This window comes from Amblyomma mixtum, chromosome 2 (assembly GCF_055824585.1).
Source record: "Amblyomma mixtum isolate Tamu chromosome 2, ASM5582458v1, whole genome shotgun sequence".
Taxonomy (NCBI): Eukaryota; Metazoa; Arthropoda; class Arachnida; order Ixodida; family Ixodidae; genus Amblyomma; species Amblyomma mixtum.
In genome coordinates, this window is record NC_143013.1 from 143,395,818 (window position 1) to 143,414,771 (window position 18,954).

General features: G+C 46.0%; 1 long non-coding RNA gene across 1 annotated transcript; it reads left to right on the top strand.

The window, feature by feature from the left end:
- The first annotated feature begins 10,345 nt into the window (after positions 1–10,345).
- On the top strand, positions 10,346–17,814 carry LOC149361116 (uncharacterized). The gene is made up of 3 exons (XR_016288376.1): positions 10,346–10,572; positions 16,379–16,530; positions 17,729–17,814. It is a non-coding gene; the product is annotated as an uncharacterized LOC149361116 (long non-coding RNA).
- The last annotated feature ends 1,140 nt before the right edge of the window (positions 17,815–18,954 follow it).

Genomic DNA, 18,954 nt, shown 5'->3' on the forward strand with positions numbered 1-18,954 from the left:
AACACTGAAGCACATTAACTAGCATATAGAGCACCTTATTCTTTTTATCGTTTCTAAAAATGTATGTAGGCAAATATATGTTTTGTCAAAACTTGTTTGGGGCCTATGCATGCTATAAAGCAAATTGTGCTTTCTTGGTTTTGGTTTGGTTTATGGGGTTTAACGTCCCAAAGCGACTGAGGCTATGAGAGACGCCGTAGTGGAGGGCTCCGGAAATTTCGACCACCTGGGGTTCTTTAACGTGCACTGACATCGCACAGTACACGGGCCTCGAATTTCTCCTCCAAAGAAATTCAACCGCCGCGGCCGGGATCGAACCCGCGTCTTTCAGGCCAGCAGCCGAGCACCATAGTCACTGAGCCACCGCGGCGGCTGTGCTTTCTTCAGATGCGCTGAGAGGGGAGGATGGATGGTTCCCCTTCCTTCCGCCGCCTATAGAACCTATAGAATCAGAAGATTAACCCCTTTTTATTTTATAGAGACGGAAAAAATTTTCAGAGCATTCGAAATGAGAGCATGGTATGTGTCCCTTATGAACCACCACTTCAGTACATTCGTGGTTAGTGTGTAGCTGACTTGTGCCGACCCGTGCGGCATTCCCATAAACTCAGAATGCCGCTATTTGTGTACACAGTAAAAGAAAATGAACGAACACTTAAGCTCTTCCTTAAGGGTACGACGGGATACCGTGATGGTTAATTCCCATTTAGGCAAAAGCTCCTTCTCTGCTTGATTCAAAAATCTTTGGGAGATCCCATACTCCTCCTGGTGCAGCGGTTAAGCGATGCGCCACTGCCATGGGATGGTAGGTGCTCCCAGCGGTGGGGCTTGTAAGACACAGGTAGCTCTTTCCGAGCGACCAATCATTAATTTATCTGCCACCTTGTGACGACGACGCAAGGTCACGTGACCTACGTGGCCCATCTGCATCCTAGGTTGCTCTCTGGGCACCACATGCCAGAGTGGTGCCCGTGATATTCGCTCACAATGCCGACAACACCCACACCGGATCTTCCGAGGCAACGGGGCCTTTAACGTTATGGCGTTAAATTAAATAACACCACAAAGTAAATTGTTGCGTGCAGAATGAAAATGTAGTTCCTAAATTTAAGTGCACCTTATGTCCGCGTTGCTCGTTACTCAACAATACATACAAGGTCTGTTAGAAAAGTATCCGACTTTATTTTTTTTTTGCGAACACCTGATGGATATGAAACAAGCGCACTTGCACCAGCTGAACTTGAACCTTCGTGCGCATGCACGAATTTTTTCCCGCCTGCCGATAGCGTCAGTGGCTGTGACGCAGAGTTTGAGTGAGGCAGTGCGCAGTGCTCTCGTCGGTTTTTTATTGCAAGGAAAATGGCGGAGTGGCAGGAGCAGCGCTACAGCATCAAATTTTGCCAGAAACTGGGCGACAGCCAAGTGGAAACAATTCTGATATTCAGACGGCTTTCGGTGACGATGCTGTGAGCAGCACACAGATTAAGCAGTGGGACAATTGGTTTAAAGACGGCCTCACATCGGTGGAGAGAGAGCCACGCTCCGATCGCCCATCAACATGCCAAAATGACCAGGTCATTGCCGAAGTAAACGCTTTGCTGATGCGGGCCGTCATGTTACTACCCGAAAAATTGCGGAAGAGGTGAACATCATCAATTTTTCTGCACATTCTATTATCACCGAAGATTTGGCCATGGAGAGACTTGCGGCAAAATTCGTGCCGAAACTGCTCACGGTGGAGCAAAAGCAGCTTCGTGTTGAAGTCTCACAGGACACGCTGGATTCCACAAACAGTGACCCCGACTTTATCAACACCATAATCACTGGTAACGAGTCTTGGGTGCACGGATACGACCTGGAAACCAAATCCCAGTCGTCACAGTGCAACCATTCCATGTCACCAAGGCTAAAGAAGGCCCGTCAAGTGCGCAGCAATGTGAAAGTGATGACTGCTTTTTTTTGACTCCCTCTGTGTGGCGCACCATGAGTACGCACCCCACAGGGTCAAACAATGACCAAGGAGTACATGTAGATGACCCCCGTCACCTACGTGATGCAGTGCGGCGCAAGAGACCGGAGTTGAGGTCAACAGAAAAGTGGCGCTTCCATCACGAGAATGCTCCTGCGCATTCCTCGCACTTGATTAAGACTTTTTTGGCGCAAAACCAGAGTCCTGTAGTTCAACAGACTCCTTACTATCCTGATATGGCCCCCTGCGACTTCTGGCTGTTTCCCAAAATCAAGAAGCCATTGAAAGCAGCACGATTTCAGACAAGAGACGATATTATGGCTGCCACGACGGCTGAGCTAAACTGATTTCCGGAACGGGCCTTTTCGGAATACTTCCAACAATGGCAGCACCGCTGGGAGAAGTGTGGGGAGTCCCAAGGAGACTACTTTGAAGGTGATTAGGCTTCCAAGGCTCCAGCTGTGCCAGATTTTTTCTTCGGTCAAAGGTCGGATACTTTTCTAACAGACCTCGTATATATACAGCCACCCAAGTCGTCATCTAATTCATGCTGACCGCCGCCTATTCTTCGCTCTATTATCTTCACTCTATTATTCGTCCGCTCCGCGGACGCATCTCGCCAGCGCGCGTCGTAAAACAGGGAAGAAGGAAAACCCGGAGAGCGACTAGGTTTTTGTGTGTGGCTGCACCATACACCACCGCTCGCCGGCGCGACGCGTGAGGGGGGATTGCGTCAGCCATGACGTCGACCCTGGTACAATGTCGGAGTCGTTTCTACTCGAAACCGGCGGAGAGGGCGCAGCCTTGCGAGTGCTAAGAGATGCTCTCCCTCTCTTCAATGACGCGCCGGTGGCGGCGCCAGACAAGAAAAATCTGGAAGCGACTCGAAGCCACTCCCACGTTTTGACCAATGGGGACGCGCGCCCGGAGCGAGTAGACTGCACAGACGATACTGTATGTGCGCGCCTGCCTCGACGCGAAGGACAGACGTGGAGCAGGCCTGTACAAGGGCGTTCACCGCTGTCCACTAGCCCAAGCTGCCGTTTAAGCTGCAGTGAAGCGCGCCTGCTCGGCTCCCGGGACAACACCACTCGCCCAGCCGCGGTTCGACGAGGCAGCGCGCGCCGGTCTGCAGGACGGCATCCTCGTGAACCTCTGGACGTCGGACTGTCGCAGTTCCCGGTGCTCAAAATGTGCTTTAAATTTTTGCCTCTCACCTGTGTTAGTGCATTTAAGGTTCAATAATTATTCTCTATTGAAATCTCGCTCGAGTGTAACTTTGCACGAGTTGAATTGTTTTGTTAATCACTTTGTATGTGCTCGTACGAGCGATTGTGAAATCTTCTTTATCTTCTCTTTGCTGTAAAACTTTGTTTTGTTTGTAAACCTTTGGCTCCGACCCATTCTCTGGCTTGCGACCGGCGAAAGCTGGGCACCAAACGACCAAAAACCTCTTGTCATTTGGTAGCTGGTCTCCACTGAGCTTGCCACGCTGAGTTGAGCACATCTCCTTTGAGTCCGAGACCGCTACCCCCACACGCTCTGAGGGTGTCTGGGAACGCACGCTAAATTGTGCGAAGTGGTGACATTTTATTCTGGCGTCCGCGGACAGGACGTTTGGTGTTCGTAAGCGCAGAGAACGGAGAAAGAGCCGGAAGGAGTTTACGAAGAGGTCGTAAACGAGTGTTAGCAGCAGAGCGATATTGTCAAGTGCCGCGCTGAAGCGGTTAGTGTGGTTCACCATGTACAGTCATCCTTTGCCTTGAAGAGTTCGGTCTCTAAATATGAGCTTAAAGGGGCTAGTAGAGCTTGGCATCGAGACGGGGATGACCGGAGCCGAACTGCGAAAATGGGTGGACCAGGAGAGAGACAGGGCTGAAAAAGAGAGAGAGCTCGAGAAGAGAGAGAAAGAGAATGGCAAAGGAGACAAGAAGAGAGAGAGTCTAGCAGAGAAAACGAGAAGCCTCTGAGAAAGAAAAAGGAAATGTGAAGAAGAAGAAAGAGAACGGAAAAGAATATGTGCCATCATTTCAAAAGCTACCAACAACGAGAGAAGAAGCGGCAGAAAGAGCTTTTGAAAGAAAGATGGCAATCCTTCAGAGGAAGCTTGCTGAAGTTCGGCGTTTGAAGAACGTCTGGGAGCCAGTGGAGCTTACCCCCGGAGTGGCCGGGTGGATGAACGGAGAGACTGATTCTTCAGCAACCACAGAAGAGGGTGTAGCTAACACCATAGGTCAGATCTTGGTTGTGGAAGAGCCTGTTCCTGCAACTGAAACCACTGAGAGTGAAGAGCAGACCGGAGTGTCTATTCCTCAAGAAAGTGAAAGTGTAGCTACTACTGAAGTAGTAGGAACTGAGGAGAAGGTCCCTCTGACGCTTCAGTCAGAGGGCACCTTAGGGCAGTCGCCGGAAGATGAGGACGAAAGCTGGAGCTCCAGCGAAGAGGCAGAGGAATGCTCTACTGAATGTTACAGTAGTGACCATGAGACAGAGCGGTCAAATGTCGAAGAGAACGAAAGCTCCGCCGTTGTAATAGGTGAGGAGAGCGCACTCAGGGAGAACGCGGAAACCATTCCGAGTGATCCCTCGATAAGCGAGGAGGGCGAGGAAATTTGTGCCTATGACGAAATTTTTGCCTTTTTGCGACTGCACTGTACGCGACAAACCGATAAGCTTGAGACAGAACCAGAAGGAGAAAAATTCAGAAGATTCTCCAATGAGTCCTCAGCAGCGCTTGGAGCACTGTGCACGAAGTAAGGTCAGAAAGAGGAAAAAGAAGAAAACGTCAGAACAAGGAGAAAGCTCAGTCCCCGAAGAATAACTAGGGACTGAACTACTGGCTTCATCACGAGAACACATCCCGGATGATACATATGGGATTTACCCGGGTGTGCCCCGTAGAACAGCTCCGAAGAAGGGAAAAAGAAAGAGAAGCAAATCGAGCACCGCCGATACAGGTGGAATCGAACTACAGAAACCCTGGAGAAAGTTCAGGAAGAGAATGGGCAGAAAGAGAACCAAGCGGAAGACAGCTGATTCGAGTGCAAGCCAGCTGCACGAGCATCGCAGCAAAGTGAAAAAGAAGCCGAGACGAACGAGCCACGCGTTCAGTAAGGACTCAGTGTGGAGACGAAAGCGCAAGCAGAAGAGCGCACACCGAAAAGAAGGAAAACATGAGAAGTGGAGCAGTCATGTGCGAACTGGAATTAAATTCGTTCGTAACTGACGCGCTAGCCACAGGAAAAGTAGAAGGGATCGAGGTCTGGGCTAAAAATCAGACAGCAGTACGAGTAGGAAGCGGAGCCAAAACCGCGTTCGGAAGAGAAGCCACAGCAGAAGGCGGAAAAAAGGCAGAGCTCGCGACAGGAAGAAAGACCAGAGTCGCGTACGAAAGAAAACTATGCGTGCTGCCGAAAGCTTGAAGAAAATAATCGTGTTCCGAGCCCACTGTGTAGGCCGAAAGTGGAAGTAGAGCAGTATGCCTTCTATTCGTATACATGCTCCATCTCTGAAAAGTTGTGCTAATATATTGCCGAGTTGCGGCATGTATTTAAGTGCATTTTGATAATTCTCAAGTGTGTTATATGCAGCCATCATTGTATTGATGTATGTATTTTGACATTCGCCATTCAGTTTGTGAACGCATGCATGTGCGCGCGAATTTTGAGATTTGTGAATATTGTTGTACAATATCCTTAAAGGAAGGGGCAGTGTCACAAAATTCGGCGCAATCTCGAAAAAAAAGAAACAAAAACAGCGCCGCGCGGACGCATCTCGCTAGCGCACGTCATAAAAACCGGGAGAGTGACTAGCTTTCTGTGTATGGCTGCCCCCTCCACCAGCGCTCGCCGATGCGACGCGCGGGGGGATTTCGTCAGCCATGCCGTCCAATGTTCTGCAATGTCGGAGTCGTTTCTACTCGAAGCCGGCGGAGAGGGCGTAGCCTTGCGTGTGGTAAGATACCCTCACCCTCTTCACTCGCGCGTCGATGAGAGGGTGTTGGTCGATGGCGGCGCCAGACCCAGGGTTGCCAGATGGCTCCGACCTCAGGTAGCCAAATTGGCTTCCGTAGTAGCCCAAACGTAGCCAAAAGCGAAATTTTTGCGTAGCCCAAAAGTAGCCAAAAAATATTTGTTTTTGTGACGACATTTCTTAAGCACATTGAATTAATTTTCGGCAAGAATATTTACATATTAGATTTCTTTTCCGCACATGATGTCTGAGGGGGTGCGCACGGCGTGTTCTTTCCGTTGTTACATTTCGCATCCGTCATGCGCGCTAACCAGTGCGGCTAACCAGGTGCGCTAACCAGGTCCTAAAGATGGGGCTGAAGTTCCACTTTGCAGGTGCGGCAGTAGGCCATATCACCTGAGGCAGGTGACGACAGCCAGTCTGCACGCGGAAAAGAACGGCGGCGCTATATAACGTAATCACAGCTCTAGTTTAGGAATATTTCACCTTTTAAATGTTCGCGCGCAGATTAGACACATCGACAGTGAAAATACTTTATTATATACTTACACAGCCTCACATTTCAATTTTATGCTTTAAGAGAAAGGTTCTCACTGAGAGCGTCACCTCAAAGCATCTAGCGAGCGCCTTCTTGATGCTACATTCTACGATATGCATGAGCTCAGAATAAATCAAGGATATATGCCATTAGATGGTAATCTGTGTCGATTTTATCTTCAGTCTAACAGCACGTTCACAATAATGAGAAAAACATATTGCCATTGAATTCCGGCTCTTTTTTCCATTCCTTTTGGAGTCCCGGATGTACATCACCCACTTGCCCATTCTGATTAAAGTTCTCGTAGCGACGGATCTAATGCCATGTCATGCCACTAACTTCCGCCGCCTTCGTTAGTTACAGTGGGTTCCGCGCCGCGCCGAAGAATGGCTCTATAATTCCGCATGAGTGCACGCAGATTACGCAACGGACACGGCGCTCTCGCGTCGCTCGCAATGAATCTCGCGGGCTGCACATGTGCCGCTTGAGGCTGCAGAAAAAGCGTAGGCTCTAGCGAGTGGCGCGCTTGCTGTGTCCACCACGAGAATAGGAAGAAACAGAAAAACCTTATTAATGCGTAAGCATTACTTGCCTCATGCGTATCTTGAGCAGAATGTGCCCGCAGAAGCAGAATACACAATACAAGAAAAGAAATTCCTGGCGGTGGGTTTCCAACCAGCCACCTACCGCAGCCGAAGCGGATGCCCCAAACCACTAGGCCACGTCTACGGTTAACGGTTAACATGTGAGGATCACGAAACCAGGCAGCAGAAGTGAAACAGTAGCATTTAATGCTTACGCATTCGCACCACGTTGGAAGACCTAAGTTCTCTTAGTGTTTTCCCTCTATTCTTGTACCATGGTCACCCGTGGTGCACCGTCGATGGGAGAACGCTCACATGTGCAGAGAGCAACAGTCTATGTTCGGTGGCGCGCGCGCGCGGGTGGCGTTAGTTCGATGATTAAGTGGAATATAGGCCGTGACGTGTTTCCGGGGGGCAACTTTCACGTAGTGTCCACTCTTCATAAAAGAAATCGAAAGGCCATGATCCTTGACCGCCTGAAACACATGTTTCCTCGAACACAGCGTTGTCATTTTGTAGCAGACGCGCTCCATTTCTTTAACCTGCTATAGCCTCCATTTTGATTCCGGCATTCCTTTTATTTCGGTCACTGTATAATTGTAACAGAGCACATTATAACAAATTTAACTGTTTTTTTCACGCATGAAAAAGATGTAGCCCAAAAGTAGCCACATAGCTAAAACGAAATTTCTGACGCCAACTCGGACAAAAAGTAGCCCAATTTGGCTATTAATAGCCCAATCTGGCAACCCTGGCCAGACCTGAAAAAATCTGGAAGCGACTGGAAGCCACTCCCAGGGTTTGACCAATGGGGACGCGCGCCCGGAGCGAGAAGGAGACTGCACAGCCGATACTGCGTGCATGCGCGCGCCTGCCTTGGCTCGAAGAACAGACAAACGTGGAGCAGGCCTATATAAGAAGGGCGTTGACCGCTGCCGACTAGTCCGAACTGCCGTTTAAGCTTCAGAGAAGCGCGCCCGCTCGACTCCCGGGAGAACACCACTCGCCCAGCCGAGGTTCAACGAGGCAGCGCACGCCAGTCTGCGGGAAGGCATCGTCGTGAACCTGGCGTTTTCGGACTGCTGCAGTGCCAGTGCACAAAATGCTTTCTATTGTTTGCCTCTCTTGTGTTGTGTACTTAAGGTGCGATAAGTCTTCTGTATTGTAATCTCGCTCGAGTGTAACTTTGCACGAGTTGCATTGTTTTATTAATCACTTTGTATGTCTTAGAAGAACTTGTTGTTGGGCTAGTTGGTAGTTATTCATCATTAAATTCAAAGGCGCCAAACCATACACACACACACACAGGAGAAGAAAGAAAGACGAGACAGAGCGCACAGTGGGCGCTCTGTCTCGTCTTTCTTTCTTCTCCTGTGTGTGTGCACTGTAAAAAAAGTCCGTGACTTTACGGAGACTTACTACGTGGAAAAAAAGGACCATTTTCATTTTTAGAAAACACGGAGGAGGAGACCGTACTTCAGTTCAATAACGGAGGAGTCGTCATTATTCACTCGTAGACGTTGCAGGGAAGAAAACTTGAACATTCTGTTAGGCAGCAAAGCTTAACACTACACAGCGGTTGACTCCTTCGGCATTGTGTTACCGCCAAACGCATTAATAACTTAATTAACGACAACAGAAATAGAGCAAAGGTTGTCATGATTTGTCGCCGCTGCTTACTTTCATGCCTGCATGATCAATAATAATTTGTTATTGGAAAGGGGGAAATATCTGTCTCACTGTTTCAGTGGGCCCCTGAGCCGTCCCAGCTAATACGGGAACCATCACAGCAGCGTTACGTTTTTGTTTTGGTCAAACGTTAATGACATTGCTGTTAAATTCTTTTTTTAGAGCATTTGTCAAATGCTGCAAATGAGTGGAGAGAAGTCACTGGCGCGCTTTTTTAATATTAGCTTCGGTTCAGGGCTGCCCACAGAGCCGAAATACTCCAGGCCGTAGCATCTACTAAGACTTTTGAAAAGTGGTGTTTGCGTTACAACACATTCAATTCAATTTCAATTCTATTTTGCATATGCAATATTGCCTCTGAAATCGATAATTATAACTTGAAGCATTTTTGTTAACTGACAGCTTTTTCTGCACGGTGCCACATTTCCAAGGCGTGCCAAGCGTTACGGTCTGACAGCTGATGTGAAAATGGGCTTACGCAGCACCCTTTCTTTGAAAAATTGGTGCTGAAAAAAAAATTTCATGTCTGCTACATTTGCGATCTCTGGGAACGAAATGGGGGAGGCCAGGGGCATGTGCGCAGCCAAGCAAGTTGTGCTGGTGCTCATACACCTTTCATCCTACTCCCTCCTCCTCCCTCGAAATTTTATAGATACTCGCTTTGAACTCGGTAGGTGCCTTGGGGTCATCTTTATACCCCTACGCCACTGAGTGCGCTGCTGTGGTGGCGGCTCCACTTTGCTTCTGTTTTCAACGACAATTTGCGTTCTTGTGGACGCAGTGGCGCAAGTACGCTTTGACGCACGGAAGACCGATGTGTGAAAGGTAAGTGTAATTTCACTGCTCTGCATCAAACAATTTGTCGTGCCGGAGTCATATTTCACCTTTCGCTGCGAAGACAGGTGCTGTCTCAAGCGCGCACAGCTCGGTGTTCATGCGTAATCGACATTCCAGGTCCCAGGTATGCAAAAGCGTTGTCAGTAGCCCACACGAATCTCGCGTTCATTTAGTACTTACTACGGAATGCCCTAATGCGTGGCGTAGATTACCGAGCAGAGTGCAGCAGCTTCCACAGAGAGAGAAAACTTTATTTTGCAGCCGCTTCCAGCAACCTTCGAAAAACGATCTTTTTTTTCGTAACGCAAAGATGTTTCGTTCGCTTTAGGTCAATTATAAATACGACTAAACTTTAACAAACTGATTTAATTAACGCATTGGAAAACAAGAAAGCAGTACGCAGAGAATTGCTCACTACAACTGCTCTTTGAGGCGTCTCGCAGTAGTTGCATGCTACTGCTTTGGAGGGTGCGCGTCCAGTTCCGTTCTGCTTCTCCTTGGGTAAAGCTTTCTTTTTTTCGCAGGGGTAGAGGCAGCAGAAAGGGAGGAATGAGCCCATTGTGAAAAGGAACCTTTCCTACCAGTGAGCAGGGGGCACGCCGCGCCGTTCGGGAGAGAGCATCCTCCTCTCCACCTCGGCGTGAATGCCTTCCCCTGCATTCCAAGGTTGACCGTACCATGCGACTTCCTCTATTGTCGACGGTCGCGTTCTTTGAACAAGCCAAGCTGGCCAAGCTAAGCCAAGCACGTTTGGCTGGCGGTGGACGGTGGTTCATTTTGGCCGTTGTGGTCCACGCCGGCGTACGCCAGCCATTGCGCCACTTTCGTCGTTCCAGTCTTCGTTCTACGCGCAACCAGAGTAACCCTCAACTGTTTTTGCGCGCGTCTTACGCCGACAACGTTTCACCGCAGCTCCTGTAGTGGCCCGAGTGGCTCTTCTTCCTGACGGGTGTGCGGTGCCCGACACAACGTCGGCCATGGCGGTACGTCTCTCGAAGCGCTCGCCTCCCTCCCCATGTCTCTGCCGCGGTTCTTCTCTCTTCTCGACATGTTCTCAGCGCACTCTTCTGCGTCGTCGGATTTTGTCCGTGCTGTGCTCCGCGCGCACCTTAGCCTGCCAGCTCGAGCTTCTGCCTGCTTCAGCCATCGTCGCCTGGATTATCTACGTGCTGTATTGTTTTCAGGAGGGACCTTTGGCGTGCGCGCCTTTCGCGCTCCTTTCCATTTCACGCGCGCCTTAGTGCGCCCGTTTTCATAATCTAGGTTGCTCATCGGCTGCTCCATGTGCTTGGCTACATCTGCTTTGCGCTCACTTGGATACACTGCTTGCTCGTGTTTTTTGGTAGCGTCGCACACTCGGTGCAACCTATCATGTACCGCATCAAGGCAGTACGTGATCAAAGAGTTGGCGTTGACTGGCGGCCTGGTGCAGAGCGCGTGTGAATCGTTTACGTTATAATGACGACGTGGTAAATTAACTCATATCCTTGGCATTCGAACGTCCGTGTATTTGTGTCGCTGCACTGGCGGGGAGGCTTGCATTCCAAATGCTTAAAGGCTGTCTTCGTAAAAGGAATGACGAGAGGCTGCATGACTAGCATTGCTTATTTCATTGTTTGCTCAGAGAAAGCGTTTGTTGTAAGTGAGCAGTAGCCGCTATTTTTCATTGTTAAGTAGCAACATCAGCCAGCATGCATTATCATTTTTACACTTGAATGACTGAAAGAGTATCACAGCATTGCCTTCATTTTTTTTTCTTGTTGCTTGCACAGCATCAATTGTTGTTCCTGTAGATTGTTGTTCCTGCAGATTGCACTTTTGCATGCGTTTTGCATTTTCGCGAGCAAATTTTAGGCAAGAAGTTTCAAAGGCACCGTGTATTGACCTGAAGTGCTCGCTATTAATGTAGCAGTATTTGCCATGCTGAATATCAAATCTACATACTTCAAAGCGTGTTTAGCATCTTGTCTGCATAGACTCTTGCCTTCAAGGAGAGCTTGGAGGTTTCACTTATCTGCTTAGTGTTCGAAGTAACAGCCATCACTGATAATAATACTTATTACAGACATGTTCTGCATGTACAGTCAGGGCGGAATGAAATGCAAACACATATATGTCGTACTTTTCTACTTTACAGCGAGATATTCATTTAGAAAAGGCTTGTAAATGAGTACTTCAGTAGATTCTTTACCCTGAAACATGAATTAGGCTAGCTGTATACTGCAGTTGAAAGCACACAGGCAAAATAATTTGTTTTGTTCATCCGCGTGGCTCATATTTCATTCCAGCCTGACTGTACACTACTCTCCCAGCAGGTACCCCAACTGAAGCATGCACTGTCTTGTGAAAAATGCTGCACATATGTTTTAGAAGGGTGCGTGAAACAATGTGCAGCTGCTAATATTTAACTATTAGTATCTGAGACCTGATATTCAACTGAATCGTCAATCTGTCTCCTGCTAGGAAGGCACAAGCATCACGCCCATGGCTAATTGACTGCCCTTCACCCCTGTATTGGTTTCACTCCTTGAGTTATGGTATTAATTACCAATTTTACTACAAGGATATATGAGAGCACATTGTGAGCTAAATATAGTTAATGAAGGTCTTCCACTCTGTACAGTGATGTGGTTGGTCTTGTACATCTTTACTAATGTACATCAACTACTAATCTTGGCAGGTGACGTCGAGGAAAATCCCGGACCTAACACCCGCTCTACTGATGCATCAGATGAAATAATGGAAGCCTTGAACGAAATACGTACTGGGCAAGCAGCTTTGTTAGGAGAAATGAAAAGCATTCGGTCAAAATTGTCCCAGAATGATAAAACATTCGATGAAATTAAAACAAGGCTCGTCAAAATAGAAGAAGATTGTTCAACCTTTGCTGCGATTCGGAAAGATATTAGCGATGTGCGAGCGCTTGCGGAGCAAAATTCAGTTGAAGTTGCAAATCTGTCTTCCAAAATGGCTGATTTTGAGGATAGATCCCGCAGAAACAATTTATTATTTTTCGGCTTGTCAGACACTGACAATGAATTATGGGCCGAGTCTGAAAAGTTGGTTACAGAGTTATGTAGGGATAATCTCGACGTCACAATCTGCCCCATGGATGTTGAAAGAGCGCACAGGCTTGGAAAGTTTCAAAGCGACAAGAAACGACCTATCATCGTCAAATTCGCTCACTTCAAAACTAGAGATAAAGTTCTTTCTTGCGCTAAGAAACTAAAAAACAGTAACTACAGAATCTCGGAAGACTACTCAAAACCTACCCTCTTTGTTAGGAAACAGTTACTGCAATTTGCGAAACTCCAACCACAGACATACAAACTCCGCCATAATAAACTAATTATTGATAACACTGTCTATATTTTCGACCATTCCTCACAGAAAGTAGTCCCCCTCCACCCCCTGCCCTCCTCCCTCCGCACGCCCTCCCCCGTCCGCACTCCCTCCCCCGACCGCACACCATAGCTACTGCATAAACCTCCCGTCACTCCGAAGCTCTCCTCCTTGTCCTTCCTTTACACTAATATCCGAAGCCTCCTGCCCAAACTTGACGCCCTTGAAAGCCTTACGCGCACAATAGACAGCAACATATTCATACTCACTGAAACTTGGCTAACATCAGCCATACATGACTCTGAAATACTTTCCGTTTTTCCCAACTACACCATTTTCCGTCGCGACAGAACTAATAGACGGGGAGGAGGCGTACTAATAGGAACCCATGATTTGCTTCGTTGTTCTGAAATTAAAACTTCATCCCCTCTAGAAATATTGTTCATTCAGTGCCACGCTTCATTTCCTCCCGTAATCATCGGAGTTTGCTATCGTCCACCTGATTTAACCGATTCTTTTGTTGCTAATTTTCACGAAACACTTCGCGCGATAACAGCGGCTCACCAACATACTCCCATTGTTCTTTTCGGCGACTTTAACTTTCCTGCAATAAACTGGTCCGACCTTTCCACCACTACATGTAAAGATAACATCGAAAGCGATTTTGTCAACACGTGCCTAACCTTTGGTCTGTCCCAGCTCGTATCAAACCCGACAAGACAAAGCAATCATTCCTCCAACATACTCGACCTCGTATTAACTTCTCACCCTGATAACATCCCGCCGCTTCTTCATTTACCAGGACTCAGTGATCATTCCGTAATTCAATCCACGTACTCCTGCCAGTTGTCACACACAAAAAAAATACAAAAAACATTAACTCTATACGACAAAGGTAATTGTGCAGCCATTAATTCTGAACTAGCTGATTTCTGCATCTGGTTTCTCCGAGATTTTTCAGCACGATCAATCGAAGATAACTGGTCCCTTTTCAGAAACAAAATGCATCAACTTATAGATAAACATGTCCCTACTATCACCATCACCGAAAAACCATCGTCACCATGGTTCAACAAAGAGCTGAAACGCCTCAGAAACAAAAAGAAAAGGCTTTTTCGATCCGCAAAACGCTTTGACACCGCATCTGCATGGGAAAGATATTATTCTGCAGAAAAAACATACTCATCTTTAACAGGCAAAACTAAACGTACATTTTTCTCGTCTGTTCTACCTTCCATGTTGCACACTAACCCCCGCAAGTTCTGGAAAACTATAAACCCATCACATTCGAAGCCTCTAACATTACATGACGACGACAACAATCTTATCCCGGAACACGAATCTAGCCACGCTCTTAATAAATTTTTTTCTTCAGTTTTTACTAAAGAACCTGACGGTGACTTACCGGATTTCGCAGCTCTCGGCCACCCAGCTATGCCACAGATTACAATTGATGCTAATGGAATCATGAAACTTATTGAATCATTGAAACTTACTTCTTCATCTGGTGTTGACGGCATAAATTCTAAAATCCTAAAAAATACTAAAAACACTGTAAGTGTAATATTGTGCCACCTCTTTCAGCAGTCCATATCAACAGGTGTCCTTCCACAAGATTGGAAAGTTGGTAAGATCATTCCAGTCCCCAAAAAGGGCTCACCTGTTTCATGCAAAAATTACCGCCCCATTTCTCTCACAAGCGTCTGTTCGAAACTAATGGAACATATTATTTATTCGCACATAGTCAAATTCCTTGTCTCCGTAAAATTCTTTCATACTAACCAGCATGGCTTTTTGAAAGGACGCTCATGTGACTCCCAATTGGCTCTCTTTATTAATGACCTAAGCTCCAACCTTGATTTAAACGTTCCTACTGACACTCTCTTCCTTGATTTCGAAAAAGCTTTCGATAAAGTACCGCATAAAAGACTGCTACTAAAGTTATCGTGTCTAAATCTTAATTCGTTAGTATTCGAATGGCTTTCTAACTTTTTGACTAACAGAGAGCAATTTGTCTATGCTAACAATCATTCTTCTCCACGTAACTCGGTCATTTCAGGTGTTCCCCAAGGTACAGTCCTAGGACCTTTGCTTTTCCTCATATATATTAACGATCTTCCTTCCAGTATTTCCTCTACCATCCGTTTATTTGCTGACGATTGTGTAATTTACCGCCCAATCACTAACAGTACTGACGCTGGCATTCTTCAACAAGATCTTAACCGAATCCAAAATTGGTGCGAACGTTGGTTAATGTCTCTCAATATTTCCAAAACATGTTTAATCTCATTCCATCGTCGGCAGATGCATACTCCTTCTAAATACACTCTTTTCGGTTCAGAAGTATCGTCCGTCTCTTCCTGTAAGTACCTGGGTATTACTGTAACGCAAAACCTAACATGGTCATCTCATATCACGAACATCGCTAACGAAGCTAATCGTACCCTTGGTTTCATACGGCGCAATCTACGTTTTGCCACCCCATCCATCAAATCATTAGCATACATAACTTTTGTCCGTCCTAAACTAGAATATGCTTCGGCAATATGGGATCCTCACCAGTCTAACCTCTCTTTAACCTTAGAAAAAATACAAAATCGAGCTATCCGTTTCATTTATTCTGACTATTCGTACTACACTAGTGTGTCTGCCTTAAAAACTAAAGCTAACTTACCCAGCCTTGAAACGCGACGAAAAATTTCTCGATTGTGCCTCTTTCATATGTTTTATCATTCATCTTTAGGAGAATCAGTCATATCACCCGCTTATCGCCTCTCAAGCCGTATTAACCACCATAAGGCCGTCTACGCCCCCACCGCAAGAACTACCGCTCATTCTCGATCTTTTTTCGTCACGTCATCCCGGGACTGGAATGATCTACCACAGGACGCCGTGCATCACATCAACGCCATCCATTTTAAGAACGCCATCAAGACCATTATTGTATAACTGTCATGCCCATCCCTCATGTAATGCCCCATACCAGGGGCCTTTGAGGTATCAAATAAAAAAAAAAATAATGTCTTAATTTTGCTTTATGCAAGCCTTGCCTTCCTATTGTATCCTATTACCTGCTATGCTACTGCCTTCCTCCTGGTCCTCTCTTCGGCCATTTCTCCTGTTTCCTTTGCACTAGCTATTGGTCCGGTGCCTGCTGTGAAAATGACAGCCAACACTAAGTCCCTTCCTTTATTTCCATGAAATCTTCACTGCTACTACTAATGCTGATAGTACTATATCACTATTTTTGTGATAATAATGTACAAGATAGTAGCTAAGCCAATGGTAGCTGAGTTGAATATCATGCATATCTTGCATGCGATATATTAACATATTCACTATTACAATACCCTCAATTTCTTTCAGTTCAGACATTTGGGCATAGATATTTTATGCTTTTTTTTCTAGTTTAGTCCACTCAAACAAACTTCGCTTTTTGCATTGCAGGTAGAATCTACAATGAGTGCCGCTCTGTCTTATGAGCAGGAAGCAGTATTTATGGATCCTTTTTTTGGAAATGACAAACCTTCTGTCGCCTTATTATGTGCTGAGCCTTCATCATGGGGGAAGCAAATGTCATGACTTGGATTTCTACAGAGGTGAGACATCATACCCAGCCTCATTTTTTCTGCAACGTGCTTAGGGGATTAGCAAACCTTCGTTTAGTACTTCTTTCACCTTTTTTCAGTGCTCCAGCATGGTGAATAGATATGGTACTCTGGCTATAACATAATGATATATGGCCACATTATAAAGGCGTATGAATTGCTGCACTTATACTATTTTGCATGGCCCTCTTTTAATGCTTTTTCAGCCTTGGTTTGTTGAAACGAGTAGCAAAAATGAACACAAGAACGAGAAAGAACTAGGACTTTCTATATTTTACACACATTTTCTGGCTTCAGCAAATTAATGCCAAATAGCCTAGTTCTGCACAATAGTTCTTTCAGTTAAGCACAGCTATATCTGTATTAATAATTTTATGCAGGGACAAAAGGCATTTTGCATTTATATTCTGTACCTCCTCAGTAGCTCAGGCAATATGAAAAATTAATTTCATTTTTTTTTGTTTTATACTACAAGACGTCATATAGAGAGCAAAGCTATCAAAACTGAATGCAAAACGTGCACAGTTCGCGTGTACTTGCAGAGGCTTGTGAACAGAGCCCATAGGATTTTTTCCTTTATACAGAATGGAAGGTCGAAAATTTTTTTGCATAATTAGATCGTGATTGGAGCATAAAGTTACATGTTAGAAGATGAAACCTGCCATATTGTACAGGGTCGTCCACTCTTAGTGCAAACACGCGAGCGCATGGCTGTGCTCTTTGAAAGGCTCATTGGAAGGCCATCGAAACGAAGTGGCAGATGAGGCGAAACACCACATTCAGCTCCTTCTCCACCGCCACACTGCTGCGATGAGCGGCTGTGTCACTTGCAGTGGCTGTCTGAAAAGAGCGGCCATGTGTTCGCAGTAAGAGTGGATGACCCTTTACATTTTGTATGCTAGAGTGCCGACTCTTGCATCCATCTAAAAACATTCATGCAGGTTATCTGGTTAGCCTCCTTCCTTGATACCACATTTCTAGAAATGATACTTAACTATGTCAGCTTTATTTTGATCAGAATTTATAAGAATGTATCGCATACACCAAATTTTGTGATCATATATGACAAAATTCAAAATGTGATTCATGATTGGTATTGTTTAGTCTAGGGCAGTAAAATGCCATGTACCTAGTGCAAAGTAAAATTAAATATGACCAGTCTAACAAAACAAACTCCTTTTTTTTTTAGAGGGAAATCTTTCGACTGAAATGCTGGAGTGGCTTGACGTGATGAAGACATTCACAGGAGTGCACTCAAAAGTACCCATATTTGGGATGGCATGAGAACTGGCAGACAGCTCTTCAAGCAATTGGTGAGTACCTTGGTGCTCTGCTTCTGCTGTTTAGTATGTGACCAGCTTTTGTTTTTCACCTAATAAGAGTGCGTATCCTTAAAAATATCAGCACAAATTGAAGAGAATTTCGATATTCTTGCATGAGATGCCACTGCGAGAACTTGGAAATAATGATATCTCGCATGTACACTTCACTGCTGAATACAGTAAGCACTGCTTGATAGCTAAGTGCCTCTGACGTATGAGAAAATAGATAGGTTGCTGCACAACATGTGGAACTGCCCTGTCGAGCACTTTGTCTTCAGGAAGTGGAGGATTAAGTAGTAATTTCTTAAAGAATTTCTAGAAAATAGCGCAAACCACACGACCGGGAAGAAATAGCTGATGCAACACACTGACTCGAATGACACCATGTGCATGAAGGACCTTATGGAGTTCGCTGCTATGTTGCACGAGAAGAAGGTCACGCAGGATAGGTGTCAAAGACAAGCTGATTCAGGTGCCTTGTTTCTGTTCCCAGTACTCACTGCAGAACTCAATGAACAAGCAGCAAAGGTTACAGCTGAGCATGGCCAGACTCTTGCGCTTCCCTCCACAAGCAAGCTGGAAGCACAGTCCTTTGATACCTTTAATGCGTTTGCTCACAACATACATTGTTGCAGCACGTGGCGAGGAAAGGTACACATCCTTGATTTTAGTGCCAGTGCACTCACAGACCCCAGTAACAGATGATTGAGGTATCCTGTCATATCGACAGGCATCTCATGAGGAATGAATTCTCAGGCTTCAGAACTTATAGTGCTCTTTGCAGAAAATGTCCCAAAGTTTGTTGCCACATGGACCTTTTCGAAATAATGGCCCAGAAAGGCGAGCCTTCCTTATGTATTTTGTGAAAAAATGCCTAAGACGTGGGTATTTCTGCTTCTTCATGGGTGCTGAAATGTTTTTGAGGGAGAAGTTTTGCTGATATAGAACGGTTTTGAAAAAGAGAAAAAGAGACTTTGAGGCTGTGCAAAGAAGCAGGAATAACATTTCACAGCTGATGAAGAAGCAGAAAGACTCATGTTTTAGCCCTTTTTTGCACCAGACACATGAGGACACTTCATCGTTTTGGGTCATT